The sequence below is a fragment of the Furipterus horrens genome, unplaced genomic scaffold, assembly GCF_987537825.1.
Source record: "Furipterus horrens unplaced genomic scaffold, mFurHor1.1.pri manual_scaffold_9, whole genome shotgun sequence".
In the NCBI taxonomy this organism is placed as follows: Eukaryota; Metazoa; Chordata; class Mammalia; order Chiroptera; family Furipteridae; genus Furipterus; species Furipterus horrens.
Window position 1 is genome coordinate 52,400,521 of NW_028327179.1, and position 20,129 is coordinate 52,420,649.

The 20,129-nt window shown below is 44.6% G+C and overlaps 1 protein-coding gene and 1 non-coding gene across 5 annotated transcripts in view; one reads left to right on the forward strand and one right to left on the reverse strand.

The window, feature by feature from the left end:
* The window catches only part of ATXN7L1 (ataxin 7 like 1), a 251,901-nt gene that overhangs the window by 187,010 nt on the left and 44,762 nt on the right, over positions 1-20,129 (reverse strand). The window lies entirely within an intron of this gene.
* LOC150001750 (small nucleolar RNA SNORA11) lies at positions 15,103-15,229 on the forward strand. The gene has a single exon (XR_016513197.1). It is a non-coding gene; the product is annotated as a small nucleolar RNA SNORA11 (small nucleolar RNA).

A 20,129-nucleotide genomic window follows, 5' to 3' on the forward strand; every position in this document is an offset into this window, starting at 1 on the left:
ATTACCTTCAACGTGAGGACCACGGTTTAAATAATATTTATTTTCACAATGTCACTAAGCCTCCCTGGGCACTGTTTCTCATCTCTTCTTCAGTAGTCCTTGCTTTGTGTCTTTGGAACAGGCTTTTCCTACTGTGGACCTCCTAGTCTGTGTGAGGCCAGCTTCCAGTTGATTCTGGGATGACCTGCCACTGCCATCCCGGGGCACCTCTTGGGTCCAGATTGAGTCTCCTGGCACAGTCTGTGATGCCTTCCCTCTCCAGCCCCACTCAGGGGGATCTTTGTGAGGTGGAGGTAGGCGCCATATTTCAGGGAATAGGGCAGTGGGTTTGGGGAGAAGGAGGTGATGACCCACATGTGACACTTTTCCTTGCAAGAAATGTTATGATGAAAGAGAATTTTTAGACTGAACAGAGCAATGATATTAAAAACAGCTGAAATGGGTCAAGGGGAATCAGTGGGGCCTCTCTTTTGGTGTCTTTTCATATAGAACAGTTCCCTTTCCTGTGGTGGCAATCTGACTGAGTCTGGAAGATGGGCTAACTGGTCCCTTAGTTCCTTTCCAGCTCTTCAGTTATGATGACTAGTCCAACAGGAAGTGTGTCAGGAGAAGAATGAGCAAGGAGGGAGGAAGGGGAGGATACTACATCCCTGTTACAAACAGCACATAATCTGAGTGGTTTATTCTTAAGAGGAGCTAATGAAGGCCATCTATCTATCTATATGTCATCTATCATTATCCGTCTATGTTTCATCTATCCTATCTCATTTACCATCTACATCTACCTTTTTATACATATCTATCATCTCTCTATCATCTCTATCAATTATGCATCTGTCTTGATCTACTTACCCTATATATCCTATCTATTATATCTCTCTATCATCTCACCTACCTATTATCTATCTCTCCTCTTCATCTATCTATCTAATCATATCTATCTCATCTGTTATAGTCTATCATCTCTTTCTATCTCATCTATCCATCATATCCATCTCACCTATCATCTATCTATATCTATCAAATACATCTACTTGGTCTATCATCTATCTCTATCATCTCTATCAATCATCTATCTTGATATATCCTATCTATCTGTCATATCTATCTTGTCTACCATCTATTAATTATATCAATTTCCTCTCTTATCTCTAGCCCTCAAACATCTATCTATCCTATATATTTATTATATCTATCTCTATTTCATCTCTATCACCTATCTATCTATATCTATCATCTATGAATCATATATATCTATTGTATTTACCTGTCTCTATTTCATCTATCATCTACCTATCTACCTACCTACCTATCATCTAACATCTCTATCTTTTTACCTACCTCTATCATCTTCACCTATCAGAGGAAGCATTAGATTTTTTTAGCACTGTGGTTCTGAGGTGAACTTAACTCAGTTCCAACCTGTGTTACTGCTACACCAACTGCTACAAAGGTGATATAGCTTTACAAAAATAAATAAAAATTTAAAAAGAGAAGAAAAGAAAAAAAAAAGAAACCTAGACAATAGCAAAAAATATCAGTTGGTGTTTGTTCAAGGGCTAATTATAAACGACACAAGGGCAAGGACCAAGACTTCTGCAACGTCTTCATCTTCCCCACCCTAGCACAATTCTGTGCATGCAGTAGGAGCTAAGCAGAAGTCTGAACTGGAGTTCTTATAGGCAACCGAATTCAGCCTTCTCTCTGAAATAGACTTTAGGCTTAAAAAAAATGGTGCCACAGAGGCTTACCGAAGAACTTGATCGCTACCATCTTGCTTCCTGAGATCCACAAGCCAAAAGGCTTCGTTCTGTCTTGATGAAACAAGATGGAGAGCCCCAGGCAAAGTAATGGGGTGGGGATGACTACCCAGCTGTCTGCGGGAGTAAACCATGTGTACTAAAGGCTTTCACAGTCCTTCTAAGACCAGGACAAGGAGAGACACACTTCCCTTAGGCCTTCTGGCAGTTTAGAGATTTGAATTTAGAAAAGGACTGATGGGGCCAGGCAGCACCTACCACTGTGATTTCTTAGAGAGCAGGTTGCCAGATCACACTGAAATCTAACTCCATGAGGAACCCCTCCAGAGGTACCTCATGAGCGCAGGAAATGTGACATTTTAAAAGGCACAAGCAGAGGCCTTCGTGAGATAGCCTCATGGCAGGCCTCAACTAGCAAGTCACTGCTACTAATGCCATCCAGAACATACAGTAGAGACCATAGAAACTCCCCACCCTGAGAATGCCCCCATCATTTTGGACATGCCAAACCCTGCTCAGCTGTGGGTTCCATCAACGCTCTGCTTGCAGGTGAGGGATGAAGAAGAAGGAGATACACACTCAAAATCTGTCAGACTGTGGCCAGGAACAACAGGCAGTCCAAATGCCTGGTGGTCTTGATGAATCCCACAGCGGTGGTGAGCTGATTCCTATTCACAGGGTCTAAGGCAAGAGACCCCTGGATCCTGTGGCACTTGCCAGTGGCTCTTAGTGTGAAGCAGAGTTGGCTCTGGCTGCCGTTTACCTGTAACTGACAGAGACTGTGACACTACCCCCCCACCCCCACCCCGGGCACTGGTTAAGGCTATGGAGCCCCTGCTTGTGCCCTTGGAGATTACAATGATCACCCAAATGATGTTGCCACAGCTCAGAGGTAAACGTGCCATGTGGCTCTGTTACAAAATGTGTCCACTTGACACAGCCAGAGGACAGTGGCAAGAACTGCTTAATGTCCCTGGGAATCAGTGTCCAAAGCATTCAAGCCATTGGGACAGCCAGACTGCAGGAAGTGGCTGACAGATGTCCCAGGCATTCTCCAAGGAATGGGCTGCTCACAGGGAAGCCAGAGCCACCCAGCTGGACTCACCATTGCACCAATGCTCTTGAGGACAGAAATTATCTTTGCTCTAAGAGAACAAAAAGGAGTGCTTGAGCATTTCCAGGCTCCTCAAACCAGTCTCACATACCTGATAACCTCTTGGATGGGCCAGCAGCTTTCTGAGCACAGAAGCCCAGGAAGAAAAAATACACCATGAGGATTACAGAAAGCTGTTTTAAGGTAATGGAAAACAGGATCGATCAGCTGGAGGAGGAAAATCATAGCATAGTGTCTTCAATCACAAATCAAGCATGAAGCTAGCTCTGTACCCTAGGAGAAAAGGGAGACTCAGAGAAGTTCGTGGGGCTCTGGAATCTGGCTGTACCCCTGGGCACCAGGTTCCCCTTCCTCCTGCCCTCCCCTACCACTACTCCTTCCTTACCCTAACTCCACACTCACGGAAGTCCTATACATTCTTCCAGGCCAGCTTTAGTGCCACCTCCTCCAGAGATCCCTCTTCAAGTCCCGCAGAGAAAATTAACCCTTTCTCTGTATTTGCACAGTCCTCTGTATTTCCTGCTGCACTCAGCCCACTCTACCTGGTGTTTACAGATAGTGGTGGACATGCCAGCCTTTCTCATTTGTACACTAATGTTTGGACTCCGACATTTAGCAGTCAAAAATTAAGACTGTTAGAAACATGCTCAAATGCTTAGGAGTGCATTGAAGCTGCCTTATTTTAGACTAAGAACCACCTGGGAGACTTAACTGTGGAGTACTGGGATTAGCAACAAATTTCCACTCTGCCTTTAGCTGGTTGTGCAACATTGGGCAAGCCACAGAACCTTTCTGAATCTGCCTTTCCTCTGCTGGAAGACAGCAGTCATACCTTCCCCAAAAGGTTGCTGCAAGGATTGAATGAGGTAACTTATGCCCATGGCATCTTACAGGCACTTCATTAAATGCCCATGAAGTTGAACTGAACTTTAGCCTGAACTAGCTAAGGCAAAACACAAAGACCCTCAGTGGAACACTGTTACAGAGGCTTTTCATGAAGGTTATGGAGTCAGACTGCCAAATTTAAATCCTGGCACCACCTCCTTGGGAAATTTCTCTGGGCTTCAGTTTCCTCACCTGCAAAATGGGCATGGTAATAATAGGGTAGCTGTCAGGATGAGATGGAGGTAACACAAATCTGATGCCTGGTACTTGGGAAGCTCTCAATAAATGTTAGCTTTTATTATGGTTTAGAATCAAATTTTGCATGGAGGGACTTTATAAAAACAACCCTGTTTCACTAGAGCAAAAACAGTGAGTGCTGAGAAAAAAATCATTGTTGAAAGCCACCAGACTGTGAACTTTCAGTTTACTACAGGGCTGAGTAAGTTGTAGGCAAGGGGTTCTCAAACTGGGAATACATTTGGTGACCTAATGTAAATTGCCTGAACCATATCCCAAATCTAGGAAACGAGATTCTCTGAGGGTGGAGTTCAGGAGGACATATTTTTAACAAGTTCCCCAAGGGATGTGATAACCCCTAAAATTGTCCAACCAAGGTAACTACTAATGTGGAGACACCTGGTCACTCAACACCTACAGGTACATCCCTGTGTTAGTCTGGTGATATGGACCCTCTTGCTAGTTAGAAGACTCTGTTAGCCAAGAGGGAATGTTCTGTACCATAGGGGTGCCACTGCGGGACCCTGAGCATGTGGTGTGGTGTGCCCCCGTTAGGTACCTCCACTTAAAAACTTTTTAGATCTATGGGTTGGAGACACAGTTCAGTGGTGAGCTAGAGCCAATGTGAACTGCTTGCTCATCAGAGACAACTGTGTGCCTTTCTTCCCAACTCCACATTTAGCGACTTCATGTTGGTCGTTTGAAATTCACCATGGTGGGAGTATTTATACCTTGGAAATCGGCAAATGCTACAAATTAGGGCTTTTAAATTTGTTCAGAGAGCCAGTGTACCAGCACACCACTGGTTCTCATCTGTTGTAAGTTCCAGAACCCAACTCTGTGGAACATGGTCCACAGGACTATATTTAGATCCTCAAATGGTTTGAGGCCATTTAAAGCCGGTTTCTGAAAATCGACCTAAAATATGATGTTAGTGGTATTCTGATATTTTAGTCCTCGTGGCTTGGGCTCAGGAGAAAACCTCTTTTGTGCTCTGTGGTCGTTCCCTAAACCCCAGCACTGGGCTGGCCATCTGGCAAATTTCAGTCTTCATACCCAAGTGGAATGGAGTCACGATGCTTCAGGACCAATCCTCTTCACCACTGGAAACACAGCTCTGTCCTCCTAAGGGCTGCCCTGTGGCCTCCATACCTGCAGGAAACTAATCGACAAGTGCAGAGAGGGCCAAGTTTCTGCAATACATCTCTTCATCCTGGGAGCAGGGTTCAGGTGCAGACGTGGCCCAGTTAAGCTTCAGCCCCAGTCCTGTCTCTGCTCTTCAGATACCTCAGCTGTCTTTGAGAAGGTAACCCACTAAGAGCCGTAAGCTCTGCAGCCAGCCCTGTTCAGTAGATACGCTGGGAAGCATACACTTTTCCTTTGAATTCCTCCACTCAGCAGTCAGGCGAGTCAGGGAGGATTCAATCCAGTTTCTCAGTGAATCCTACTATGCTCTGGAAGGACTTGGTCTGAAAAATCTATTTTCGTGCTTTTATTTATTTGAGGTCTGTATGCCTGGGGAAGCTTTTTCAGAGTGCCATCAAACTGCCTCTTACTTACTAGGAAAATAGGTCCCACCTTCCTGGAATACTACCAACAGCAGCCCAACCACATGGCCTTTACTTCCCGTCCCTGCAGTCTTGCCCCGATCCCCCTAACCTCTCTTAGCAAAATGCATGTGCAGCCTGGGTGAGCAGTTTTAGGAAGATGCTTTCCCCAAGGGGCTATGGCTCTGGGCCCTCGATTCCCAGTCCCTCTAGCACCACGCATACCTTCCCCATCCAGGGCTGACCAGAGTTCATGTATTTTTGTTTTTCTGGTTAAAATGCTGTTTTGATCCAGATGCACAGTGCATCTCCGTGGAGTCTGCAACTGCTATTTGAGACTTCCAAGTGTAAACTGCTGGGAGCAGGGCTGGCTGTATTTGGACAGCCTCATCTTTCTAGAAGGGCCACAAGCTCAGATCAGAAACAAACGTCCTCAACGTTCTCAGGGCCTGGGGCTGTCTGTATTGGTAAACTTAGACCACGTCCCAATGTTATTTTCTGCCTCTATGCCAAATCTACCCACTTGGGTCACCATCCAGCCAACCTCAACTTGGACCCTTTACAGAACCCCAGTGCAGGTTACATGCTACATTCTCTACCTGCCAGCAACAGTAGTTTATAAAGGTGCCAAGGGCAGTTAGGGAGGGAGTGGGCAGAGATACAGGGCATGTATGGGTTTCCACCTCAAGGCTTTTTAAGGAATGGTCTGAAAGCCCCTCTCCTCTTTTCTGGCTCCTCCTTAGCTTCCTTGAAACCATGGTTTACTGGGTCCCTTAAGTCAGTGCCTCACGGCTAGCCCTCACCCCAGAGACCTTCATTCCATCCAGTGGCATGTAGGGGTGTGTGTAGCAAGGGGATAGTTCCGGTCCTGGTTGTTGTGAGAAGACAGCTTGAGCAGTAATTCTGAAGCTTCTGGCCTCTGTCAAACTTATCATGGCACAAGATCTCTCTGGGTTCCCAGAGCACCCCTGCCCCTGCTGGCAAAATGAGGCAATGGGACCAGGTTTTTGGTTTTCTATACCTCGCTGAGGGTCCAAAGCTCCCAGGAGCTTTTAAGGGACAGATTCCTGGGTGCCAGCCAGACTGATTAAAATGAACATTCTGGGAGGGAGTCCCCAAAAATCTGTATGTTGGAACAAAGCTTCCCAGGTGATTTTGATGCAACCGTTCAACACATGCTGGGCTAGACTCCTCCAAAGATCCCTTTTTTCCATAAAAATGTATATTACTTTATATACTTTCACCCAGTTATGAATTGGGATGGGGAAGGGAAAACAGAGGTGAGACTCAAATGCACAATTTGCCTCTCCAGCAAGCAGAGATGGGCTATGATACTGTCCCCTCTCTGACTCAGCTAAGTGGTCACCAGTTTATCCTTAAGGGGCCTTACAAGGTGAGGGATGGGTGTTGCCCATGTTAAGGTTTCAGTGCCCTGCAAACCCCTGAAGGACAGGACTTTGGGAGGAGGAAGAGGAAGAGCCATGGTGCCTTGGCTCAGCCACGCCCCCCCAGGCTGGACAGGGGTGGCCCGGGCCTCTTGTCCTGGCCTTGGAGCCCAGTCTGCCCTGGATGCCCTGTCAGGTCCCTCAGGCTGCCCTTCTCTCATTGAGGTGCCAGGAAGATAGTGACAGCATGCTGAGACCAACTCAAACCAGGAAAAGTGCTAAGCACCTAATATGAATGGATGGGGAGGGCCTGGCTGTCTTATCTCTTAAAAAGCCGGATTAAAGGGGTACTCCTGTGCCTGGCTGTCCCCGGGGCCTGGTCAATGGGTAAAGAGCAGCCACAACCCACCCTGTATCAAGATAAGAATCAGAACGGTTAGGTTCACAGAGAAGAGAAGAGCTCTTGTGGGAGATGAATGGAAATGCCCCCCTCCCCCTCCCATCCCTGAGGAAATTAGCCTCTCACTCCCACTAACAAATAAGGGGTAGAATTTCAGAGGCAGCCCCAGGAAACCACTTGCCAGCCAGTCTGACATTTCCACAAACACTTATTCCACGTGTTATGTGCTCAGGGGCTGATCTATGCTAGATCTTTCAGGGGAAGGTTTATTGATGAAATAATATTATTGAAAATAACACCAGTCATAGCAGCAAACGCTGATTAAGCTTCACTCCCTCCTAGGCACTATGATAAACGCTTTATGTTGAATGTTCCATTTAATCCTCACAATAGCCCTGCAGGAGTGATAGTATCTCCATTTTATAGATAAGGAAATAGAAGCTCAAAGAGGGTAAGCTATTTCCTTCCAGTCTCACAGCATGAAAATGGTGGGGCCAAAAAGTGCGGCCAGGTCTGCTGACTTAACTCCTAGGTCACCAGTCTTCTCCGAAGGAAATAGCAGCTTAGTTGGAAGTGGCAGGAATTCCAAGGTCAATTAGGAATAAAGACCTGTGGAGTAGCATTCACCAAATGTCCAAGGACTGAGAAAATACAAAAGAAGCATAAACCCAAGTTCCAGTTCACAATGAGAGCACAGCTAGGACACATACACATTTCAAACAATGGACAAGCCAGACAGTAGGATGTCCTGATACAATAAAGGCTGAGTTGTGCTAGACAGAGAATAGGAGAGCATGAAGTGATGTGAGAACTGAGCAGTAGAACAGGCAGGCAGGGCCAAAGGAACCGGAGGAAGGAGTGGTGAACTCAGCTTAGGTGGCAAGGGGCTGACTTTCTGAGGGTGGTTTGTTTATGTGGGCAGGAGAGCAGATGTGGCAGGGCCCCTTGTGCTGTGGGGCTGGAAGGGGAACTCACCCACACCTCCTGGCTTGGTAAGTCCCGTGTATAGGCTGGCAGCTGATGGCACCTGGGCCAACTGGGCATCTGAGGCAAGTCAATGCAGGAAACAGGAGGCTGTGGGCTCACCCTCATCCATTCAGTACTTATTTATTGTCATTGATCATATGTTAGGCACTGGGGTACAGAGAAATGAATGTGATGATGCTTGCCCTCAAGGAACTCACAGACCATAGGGAAACAATACACTGTGGGGCACAGAGGACCAAGAGGGGGAGCTCATGCTGCAGCTGCGGGCAGGGAATGCCCCAGAGTGGGGTCCTGACAGATGAGGGGAGTTTCTAGGCAGTCTAGGGTGGAGTAGCAGGTAAGGAAGGGAGATGGCTTGTTCAGGGTACTGTAGGCAGCTGAGTGCAGAGAGAACAAGGATGCCAGGAAGAAAGGCAAGAGACGTGGCCAGAGAGGTGGGAGTCAGGATTTTACTGTGTGCACATGTGTATGAGGACAGTGTGGAGAACAGTGACGGGTGTTTGTTTTGGAGACAATGTTGAACTTGCTGGGACAAGCCTGGAGGTAAGAAGGCTGCTGCAGGGGTCTGTGGGGAGGGTGCTGATATCTGACCTGGGGACAGTGGCTACAGGGAGAGAGCCAATGAAGGACCCAAGACAGTCGGCACTGACCCACTGTGGGAAACGACATACAGCTTTCTGGCTGGGTTACTGGGAAGAGGGGAGGGTGGATGGAAATGCAGCAGGAGGGCAGGAGGTGCTATGGGCTGAAGTGTGTCTCTTCTGAGTTCTTCCATTGAAGCCCTAACCCCCAGTGTGATGGTATTTGGAGATATCCTCACTGGGAACCAACCACATGCTAACACTGACTCCGAGCTTGATCTCCCAGCTTGTAGAATTGTGAGAAATAATTTCTGTTTTTTAAGCCCCCAGTCTATGTTTTTTTATATGGCAGCCAGAATGGACTAAAACAGATAGGTAGATAATTTGCTTTGTACCTACTGAGTTTGAGCAAGAGGCAAGTTGGGGTCAGAGAAAGATTGAGACAATCATGAATATGCAGATGGTCCCTAAGTCAGGAACAGGGAAGGGGTCAGCCTGTGAAATGACACTGCCAATAACAGGGTTAAGGATGAAACTTGGGAAACATCAGCCAGGAAAGGACAAGAAGAGGGAAAGGGGCCAGCGCAGGAAGCTGAGGAGGACCACTCAGAAGGCGCCAAGAAGCACACAGGCAACAGCGTCCGGTGCGCGAAGATGTGAGGTCAGACTGCAAGGTGTCCAATGCCTCCAACAACTAGGAACAAAAGCTATTTGGGGGACAAGGTGGGATGTGGAAGCCAGTGGCTACTCATGAGCAGCTAAGGAAGGGTGATCTGTTTTGATTGTAAACAAGTATCTGAGTAAAGTTTTAGTTTGCAAGAAGGCAGGAGAGCCTTCTTTGCACTTCTGGTGTCTTTGCCTGGCCTCCTGGGGCCAGGAGTGCTGCAGCCCAGGACTCACCCTCTCTGCCCAACCTGCAGCCATGAGTGTTCTCTAGCTGCCCACTGCTGAAAGCAGACCTAACGCCAGATACCATGCTGTTTCACAAACCACCTCATTCAATCTTCTGAAGAACCTCGTTAAGGAGGCTTGCTTGGATGCAGTTTATAGGTGAATAAACTGGGCCTTGGGGAAGTAAAGTTACCTGCCTAGAGTGACACTGCTAATAAATGGGGTGGGAGAAATTTGAACCCACATGTGTTAAACTCCACTATACTCATCGTCCTCAAAGAACCTCTCCGGTTCAGGTCTTCCTTGAAAGGGCCACCCTGTTCTGACCCTGACACTCCCACATAGGCACAGAACAGAGCACGCCTCCAACATGCCACTCCTGGGGCAATATTGCAGGAATGACCCCCTAATCTGTTTTCTGTTCCTCATATCCACATCAGTGGGTGTTCCCCTCTGACACTGATTCTGGGCTTGGGCATGTGACTTGCTTTGGCCAGCAGGAAAATAGCAAGTGTGACACAGAGATATATATAAAGTACTTATACGCTGGGCTTGTGTGTCCTCTCTTGCTGATCTTTAGAACCCTGACACCTGAGGGGCAGAAGCCCAGGCTGGCCGACCACAGACTGTGATGAGCTGTTCCTGTCCAGGCCACTCCAGACCAACCAGCCTGCCGACCATCAGAGAGTGAATGAGGCCACTCTAGACCATCCAGCCCCAGCTGAGCTGTCCACACCAGAGAACCACCCAGTGACCTACCAAGGCTTGGGATTTTTCTTTTGAAGCAAAAGCTGACTGATACAAGTCCTGAAAGAAGGCCTCCAATCAGCTTCTCCTCCCAGATCTGAAACAGTGGAAGCAAATTCTTGGATCTCTGGTATACACAGACTCCTTCAGCAATGGAAGAACCACCACAAGAATATAACACCATCTTTGGCCTGCAGGGTCCCTGTGTTCCTCAAGGGAGTGGGGAAGGGACAGTCTTCTGTGTACCTTTTCTTTGAGACACACAGTCAACCAGCCCCCAGCCAGCAGGTAGCCCCTCACAGGTTCCAGGTTATTTGGGGACAAGGTGACATAGTAGCATGCTTCTGCCGTATTGTCCCCAGCCTAGTGTTTTTCCACTGAGGGGAAAGGAAGAAGAACATCTCTTTAGCGAGTGCAACTGCAAAGACCTCAAGACAGCATTTCATCAAAGATGCTGGAGGAGCTCTTTTGGAATGCTCTGCAAAACCCAGCAATCTCCAGCAAGGAGCTTGCGGTTTCTGTTTCCAGGGAGGCATAAAAATGAATGAGTACCCAAGAACGCTAACCTGATCAGTGGCACTTTGATAAGGTGACAAAATTGCTCCCTCCTCCAGCCCAAACCCACTCTCTGTGGTGAACTATTATGGGAAGGAAGCATCAACTAATTAGAAGCATCTCTAGGACATGAGAAAAATCGGTACCTGAAATGCCTGGGCAGAGAGAATTCCTTCTTAGGAAGAGAGAAAACAAAAAAATGCTAGGATGTCAAGCATATTTATAAAGGGAAGAGGAGATAAGAATTAATTAGGACAGAGGTTCTACTCAAGTGACACAGAAGACACAATTATTTTTTGCTACTTTTATAGACCAAGTGCCCCTTCCAGGTGGGGTTAGATGCCTGATGCTGCCCACTATTTTGAAAAATGACTTCTGGTCTTTGCTAGTTCTAATGGTGCTTGAAATAAAGATGGTTATTTTGTTTACTCCCTGTTTATAAAGCCCAAGCCACCACCCATCAATGACACCAACGCCTGGATTATTTCTTTTTCATTGGCCAACCCATGGAGAAGACAATAATATTATGGGGTCAAAATGTGAGGCATTTTATCTCAAGGGAGTGTGGACATGCCTCTCCAGTACTGTAGAGCGTGGCCCTTTAATAATCTGGATTTTGATGGACAAGGCTGATGCCTACCTTTGGGCAGGGCAAAGAGCCCCGAGGGGCAAGAGACTTGATTCTTGAGGTTCCCCCATCCCTAACCATTTGCTAGCTGTGAGCTTTTGGGCGAGTCCCCTTACCTCTGAGAAAATTTGAGAAAACGAAGGGGTTAATTACTAACATACTTTCTTAATAAAAATTGTGGCAAAAACATAACATCAGATCTACCCTCTTAAACTTTTAAGTATACAGTACAGTATTGTTAACTATAAGCAAATGTTATACAGCAGATCTCTAGAACTTTTTCATTTTGCGTAACTGAAATTCAATCCCCACTGAACAGCAACTCCCCATTTCCCCTCCCCCAGCCCCTGGCAACCACCATGCTAGTCTCTGTTTCTATGAGTTTGACTACTTTAGATACTCAGGTAAGCAGAATCACAATATTTGTCTTTCTGTGGTTGAGTTCAATTAGCATTATGTCCTCAAGGTTCAAACACACTATATTTTTGTACTAACACAAGGTATTCATTGTTGAAATGGTAAATAGTTATGTATATTAACTCATTTAATCCTCGCAAAGGTCCTGTGAACTAGAATATCATTACTATCTCTTTCTGAGGCAGAGGGAAAGGAAGAGACGTACCCAAGCTCACCTGGGTATGAACATAACAAACACGAAGTAGTTTCTGTACAGTTTAAAATTTTTATTTTAGGTTAATAGGTTTATAGAGATACTGAAGTCACTGAGGACGATGGTGGAAGATGGGGCAGCAGGGACAGTAACACGAGGTGGTGACTCTCGGTTATTACCTTTGTGTAGTTGGACGTGGTCTTCACAGCAGAAAGCAGGGAGGCCCTGGAGCCAGGGGACCTTGGTCCAATTCTGGCTCTACCCCTGCTCCAGGCACCAAGGAAACAAAAATGCATATAGCCAACAAGACCCCTGACTCATGGAAATTACATTATAGCGGAGAGACAAAGAATAAACAATAAACAGTTCTAATAATTTTAGTATGTGGAAGGGGAAAGTATTAGGGAAAAAAACACTTGAGCACATAGGAATTAGGAACACTAAGTGGGAAGGCTAGTTGGAATTTAAAAAATTTTATCACTGAGAAGATGATATCTGAGCAAAGACTAAAGAAGGTGAGAAAAAAGCCTCAATGATGAGGCAGGAGGATATCTGGGCCAAGGGAAGAGCTAGTACAAAGGTCCTGAGGAGGCGGCAAGCCCGGAATGCATGAGGAAGAGCAGGAAGGCCAGTGTGGAGAGGCACAAATGAGGGCCAGGGTAGAAGACGATGAAGCCAGGAGGGGCGTGTCAGGCAGCATGAAGAAGCCAGCGGTGGCTCTGAGTGGCACAGGAAGCTACTGCAGGGCTTCCCACAGGCCTGGGAAGACTCAGGGCTGGAGGTACTACCCTGGAGAGAGCGGACAGGGGAAGGGAAGGGATAAGTCAGGAGGGCTGGCTGAAGGCTGATTAGAGAGAGGCTGGGCCCAGGCCCTCCTCTAGAGGTTCCCTCTAACCTTCCTCCTTCTCCACCCCAGCACCATCAAGCAATGAGAGCCACATTCTCAGTAGAAACTGCTCTAGGCTGTCTCCTGTCTGGGCAGATTGTGGTAGTGGATGAATTGAAAGTTTCGTCCTGAACAGCAGACCAAGCCCCAGCCCCAGCCTCCACGGTTTCTACCTCCCAAGAGGAGAAACAGAACGGCTCTGGTGTTTTCAGGTGGAGATAAACCCTCTATTGATAAAAATCACCAAAACGAAAAAGTGAGACTGAAATCAGGAAGAAAGCAACTCAAAGGAAACAGCCAATTTGGGAAGAATTAAGAAAACTGAGAGAGAGAGAGAGAGAGAGAGAGAGATACAAACCCTATGATTAATATCTCAAGTGATATAAGACTGAATTCAGAAAACAAGGTGCTCTGAAACAGAATCAGAATAGGAAGAACTCCTAAAAATTAGAAATATGTAAACTGAAATAAAAAATTCAGTGGAAGAATATTGGAGAACAGAGTCAAGGAAATAGTGCAGAAAGTAGAACAGACTCACATAAAGAGGGAATAAGGAGAAAAGGGAAAGAACTTAGAGGTCAGTCTAGGTTAGCCAGCATTTAACTAACATGGAGTTCCAGAAAGAAGAAACAGGAGAAATAATGAAATGAATAATTTGAAATATGAACACATTCCAGAATCAAAGAAAGGCATCTTCAAATTGAAAACTCCCAATGAATGGCCAACTCAATGAGTGGACCAAGAAGAAAGGGAGGAAGGGGTTGGGAGGAGGAAAGGAAGGAAGGAAGAAACTATCCAAGGCATGCTATTCTGAATGATAAAGAGGAGATCTTCCAGAGAGAAAACAGGTCATTGCAATTAGACTTCTCATTAGCAATATCAGAAGCTGGAAGGCAGTGGAATGCTACTTTCAAAATTTGGAAAGGAAATTATTTTCAACCAAAAATTCTATATTCAACTAACCATCATGCAGGTTGAAGTAAGACAAAGGAATTTTCAGACTTATGTGTCCTCAGAAAAACTGCTTCCCAAGCACCTTTCTCAGGAGCTTCTGGAGGACCAGCTTCCCCGAATGAAGGGGTAAGGTATAAGTGAGGGAGACCTAGGGTCCTAGAAAAACAGGGATATAAAACACAGAGGTGCAGGGAAGGGAAGTCCTCAGATGATGCCTAAAGAGTGACAAGTCTAGACTGGGGCAGAAGACAGGGGATTCAGGTGTATGTAGGACAGGGCTGAACTGATAGATTATATGATGCCTGTGAGCATTTGGCAAATGGCACTGGTAGGTATTTGCTAGGTTTACAGGGGGCATTTGGAAAGAATGTGCGACAGATACATAGTAAACTTAGCAATCTTTTAAAGGCAGTTAACTCTGAGAAAAACAGAAAGTTGTATAAGAAACAAAGTATAATTCCAGCACAATAGCTGGTACTCTAGTGAGAAATAGTAGTTAAGTCATCACTGTACTGTACACACTGACCACAGAGTTTACGCCACTTGATGTATAACTCTACAGGGCATGGGGCATAAGGGTGGGTGCTGCAGGGGGCCAGATTCTTCTAACAGGAAGCCAGCAGGCAATGTTTAAAACCTATAAACCAGAAAATGCAGCATAAGCACCTAATTTATGGAGATTAATACTGGAATGGCTAAAAGATTTTTTTTACACAGGTTGCTCTGGAGAGTGGGTCTCGGGGCTAGAGAGGGGCTGAGAAGGGCATGCCTGTGTGACTTTTAAACTATGTTTTTATAAAACTGATGAAATAAAACTTACAGTAATTTAAAAAATAATGTATTCCAATGAAAAATTTTTTTATCCTCACTGAAGATATATTTACTGATTTTTAGAGAGAGAGGAAGGGGAGGAGAGAAAAAGAATGAGAAAGAGGGGGGTGTGCTCAGAGCTGGGGGCTGAAGACATAGCTCCGCAATTTACAACACACCCAACAGGAATCTGGGGTCATTGTGAAGGGGCACCAAACCTGTGACCTTCCCCTGAACAAACCCCCTACATGTGTAAAAAAAAAAAAAGAATGAGAAACATCAGCGTAATTAGTTGCCTCCTGTATGCGCCCCAACAGGGAATCGAACGTGCCACCTTGGTATGTGCCCTGACTGGGAATTGAAGCCACAACCTTTCAGTTACAAGACAATGCTATAATCAACTGTGCCACATCAGCCAGGGGTCCCTTGAAATTTTTATATGAAAAAGATTTCAATAAGGAAAATAGAGTGACAAAGCAACTCAAAATGAGGGAGATTAAGGTGGAGGAGGACAAAGGAAATCCTACAAACTCCGTGTGATTCAGATGCAGAACACATGAATGTGATTTTCCTGCTGCTGACAACTTCCAAGCGCAGTACCCCTATAATTTGGGCTCCTTTCCCCACCTGGAACACAGGGTCAGGCCACGACCCTCAGGGAGGGGTTCAGACAAGCATCCCTGTCACTTTACCACATCTGCTCTTGGCAAGTGGAGACCTCCAACTGGGAAATATGGCTGCTGAAACTTGCCTCCAGCTGTGAGCTGGAATGTTCAGGGATGTTCTGGAATTTTGCTTCCTAGGCAGGAGAAGCCAAGAACTCTAGGAAACACGAGGGTGTGGGAGGCAGGGTGAGATGCAGCTGATGACAGGTATCACAGTGACTTCAGAGTTTAGAAAACAATCAGGGAAGAACAGTCAAGAGTCACTTATCAGTATTTTACCTCAACTGACAGAGTTCATGGTGAGCCAATCAACAAGGGGAAGCTAGGTGAAGAGGGTGTGAAAGATGTTTTAGTTAACTGAGAGCTTGTCCTCCTTAGGGACTCCAGACATAAAAAGGCAAGATTTCCCTACCAGACTAGGAAATTCAATTATACTGGCATTTACTCTTTCATTTCTAAGGTCTGGGAGTGGGGTAGGGTACTTAAGAGACCCTAATGAGAGCAGAAAGTAAACAAATACTTGATTGAGAACAGAAATGTCAACATGCACACTTTACCTATTGTTGATACGGAAGAGGGTGATTTTAGTAAGACTGAAACAATTCGACTTGAAGATTGCTGTATACAAACCACATGTAAATGAAAGCCTATTGCTCAGTGTGTAGAAGAAAATAAACCACTGTTGTTTTCTCCTGATTACATTCAAGTAAATGCTTGGAGATTATATGTACTGAAGTTGAAAACTATACTGAGGTTATGTAAGAGAACAGTCCTCTACTTAGACAAGCTAAAGTAATTGGTAAAGTACCATAAAGAATATAATTTGCCCTCCAATGGTTCATAAAAATATTATGTGACTATTTAAAAATATATGTAGATATGTGCCTATATATCTCTATTATCAATCTATCTATCCATCCATCCATCCATCCATCCCAGCATGGGTTTGAGGAGGTGGCTGGACTGGGAGATCTCTAGACTCCAATTTTGGTTCTGTTATAACCCCATAAAATATCAGTTATATTACTACCTGAGAGAGGTGAGTCGTATTCAAAGGTGAAACATAGGACCCATTTGATAGGCAAAAGAGTAAAGTAGTTACAAGCATTGGTTCTGGAGACAAGGGAGCTGGGTTCAAATGGCTCCACCATGTTCATGGGCAAGTTATTTAACCTCTCTCAACTTCAGTTACCTTATCTGTAAAATGGAAATGAAAACAGTGAGGATTAAATGAAACTGTAAAAGTGCAGGCTGGCATAAAGGAAGTCAGCGCTCAGTAGAGTTAACTGGGATTATTGCTACATAAATTCTCATAGTACTTATGTTAACTGGTACAAGGAACACTTTATTTTTCCCTTTTATAATGAATCCTCTACATTTCTTGGTGCCATGTATGCAGTTTTGCCACACTGTGACATTGCACATACTCAAAATGTGTAAGCCCCAGACACCTGCCGGTGACCTTCTGTAGAGCACAGAGATTTGCCTCCAGGCAGCTGGTGTAATTCTCTGAATCTTTACATTACGGTTATCGCGTCACAAGGCTGTGATGCAATCTAAAAATTACACACCATTAAAATTCCTTACCAAAAGTCACTAATAATAGTAAAAGGAAGAAAAAGGAACAGAGTGATTCTGGGCCTCAGTTTCTTCATCTGTGAAGCAATAATAAAAATACTGCAATTTCTCTGCTTTTCTTCATCGAGTGGTTGTGAAAAATAAAGTGGACTGACATATCCAAGGGTATTTTTTCAGGTGCAGAGCATATAACAAACACACCAAACTGTGTGAGCAGTTAGCTACCTCATGTCCCCAGCCAACTGTTCTTTTTTATCATCCAGAAATCCTTCTCCTGGTCATAGAAGTAATGGGGTGAAAGTAGAAGTAATGTGAAGTAGTGAAAGTCTCCCATCTTTACTTAAAGAGCTAAACAAACCAAAAAGCAACGCTAAGCCCAAATCCAGCAGCTAATGAGTCAATAGCATCTTCTCCATTCACAGAAAGGCCCTCGAGAAAAGGCCTCCACATGCCGATAACTGAAAAATCTCCAGAGAAACAGTGAGTTGACAATGAAACCCCCCTACATAAGAGCGCACCAGTCAAAAGCTCCATGGACACACCCAGAATCTCCAAGCTGCCTGTGTTGCCCTCTCAAGTATTAATGGCCAAAGATCACCAGACATTTGAAGAACACCACCAATATGAGAGAGACTGAGACAACTGCCAGGACTAGAGGAATGTGGAAGCCACAGAATGAGCAGAAGAAGACTTGGGAAAAGCTGTTATTAATATTCTCAGAGAGATAAACCAACAAGGTGTAGTGGTGAGGGAAAAGTAGAGAACAATCAAGAGCTCTTGCAAATGAAAAATATGATGGGTGAAATAAAAATTTCAATGGAAGTTTTGCAAGATAAAGTACAGTAAAAACTCCAAAAAAGAAAAGGCAAAAAGACAGAAAGTAGAAATGGACAGTCTTAGAATCCATAAGGTCCAATATCTGACAAATATGTAGGAATTCCAGAGAGAACCAAGTAAATGAGAAGGAGGAAATGATTCACACACACACACACACACACACACACACACACACAATTTAAAAGGACCCATCTGTGGCATGCCCAACTCAAAGAAAGAAGAAAGGCCTCCGTGGCACATTATTAAGAAATTTAATTTTAGATCCACAGTGACAAAGAGAAAGTCTTAGAAGCTTTTAGGGAGTAAAACAAGTCACACCCAAAGGACTGGAATCGAATATTAAGAATGACATTAGAACTCAAGACAATACAAAAAATGAGGAAAAATTATTTCCAACTTTGAATATTCTATAGCTACCAAATTTTAATAAACCAATGAGGGCAGATTGAAGGTATTTTCATATTTCAAGGACTCAAAAAACTTATCTTCTATGCAATATGCAACTGAAAGATGTGTTCTAGCAAAACAGGGAGTAAATCAAGTAGGAGGAACAGGCCAGCACCAAATGGCCTTGTCAGGATGATGGGGGAGAGGGACCTCAGAGGATAGCGACACAGCCAGCCTGGCGTCTAACTGGGCTCCAGTAAATACAGCGGACATGATGGGTTATCTGACCAGCTGGGAAAAATATACTAATGGGACATGTCCAATCTAATGGGAAAAATTAAGGATACCCATATAGAAAAGAATAAGTAAAAAACATGAAGCAATCATTTATTTTAAGACAAGCAAAAATTTATATCTGAGAGGAAGTGTAAATACCAATGTCTAATTCTGATAAGTGAAGATGTGGTCAATACACACATTACACATATTTTAAAGAAAGAGGGAAGTAAATAATGCTCCTTAGCTCTGCAGTGAATGACACAGGTGGCCCTTACTCTCCAAACCCTGACTCTCCATCCTGTGGAAGAAAATACATTTAGATACTCATTAAAATAAAATTATTTTTATCATTCCGCACTCTCTGAACTCCCACTACTTATATTTGAAACCCAGAAACCAAATAAATTTGGATCATGTAGTGACCTTCACTTTCTGAATTTGTTATTTGATTCAGGAATTAAATAAACTCAGATTCTTGATATTTACATAAACTTAATGTAACCACAGACCCCTGACCTGGGAACTCTAACACAGCCCTAGGGAAGGGGTGGGGGAAGAAAAGTGCGTAAAAGGGTGCAAAGGCTAAGCCCTCCTCTCCTTCAATTGAAAGTTCACTGATACCCTCTGAGATATCCAAAACCAATAAATGAAGAAATACTCATCTGAACATGTTTCATAAAGATATGGCGTAAAACTAGAAGAAATAGCTAAAAGAGTAAAGAGTGATTGCCTCCAAGGGGACAGGACCAGGAGTGGGTAGACACAGGGCAAAGGACTACTATTTGATTATGTTTTAAGTATTACCTGGGGTTTAAACAAAGTGCATGTAATACTTTGAAAAGAAAAAAAGAAAGCACAGCAAACTATTTAAGAACACTAGCCTGGAGACCTGGGTTCGGGCTGAAGGTCTGTCACCGCCAACTGGGTACCACTGAACACAACACTTTGATCTCCAGGCCTTGGCTGATTCACCTATAAAATGAGAAGTGGATTCCTTCCCAACTCAACAATTCCTGAATGCATTGTTCTGATGTGCAAATTTAAGTTTTCTTCCAATGTTAGGGATCCCATCCAAGCTTAACTGCTTGGATTGTAACTAATATTAGTACTGTTGTTAAGAAAATAACATTTAATCTGGAGTCTGTCCAGAAAAAGTTCAACCATTGTTAAAATAATGAGAATGGTTTGCGTGACATTGACGTAACCTGGCAGCCAAGGCGAGTGGACTGGAATGCGCATGCATGAACCATGATGTCTTCACTCTACTAGTCAGTGGAGGCGGTAGATGCTGTTGAGCGAACATGTGTACTGTGTGGCTGCGGCATTCAAAACGACTAAGTGAGTAGAGCAATGAATCTGCATCAAATTTTGTGTTAACCTTGAACATTCCTCCACAGAAACTATTC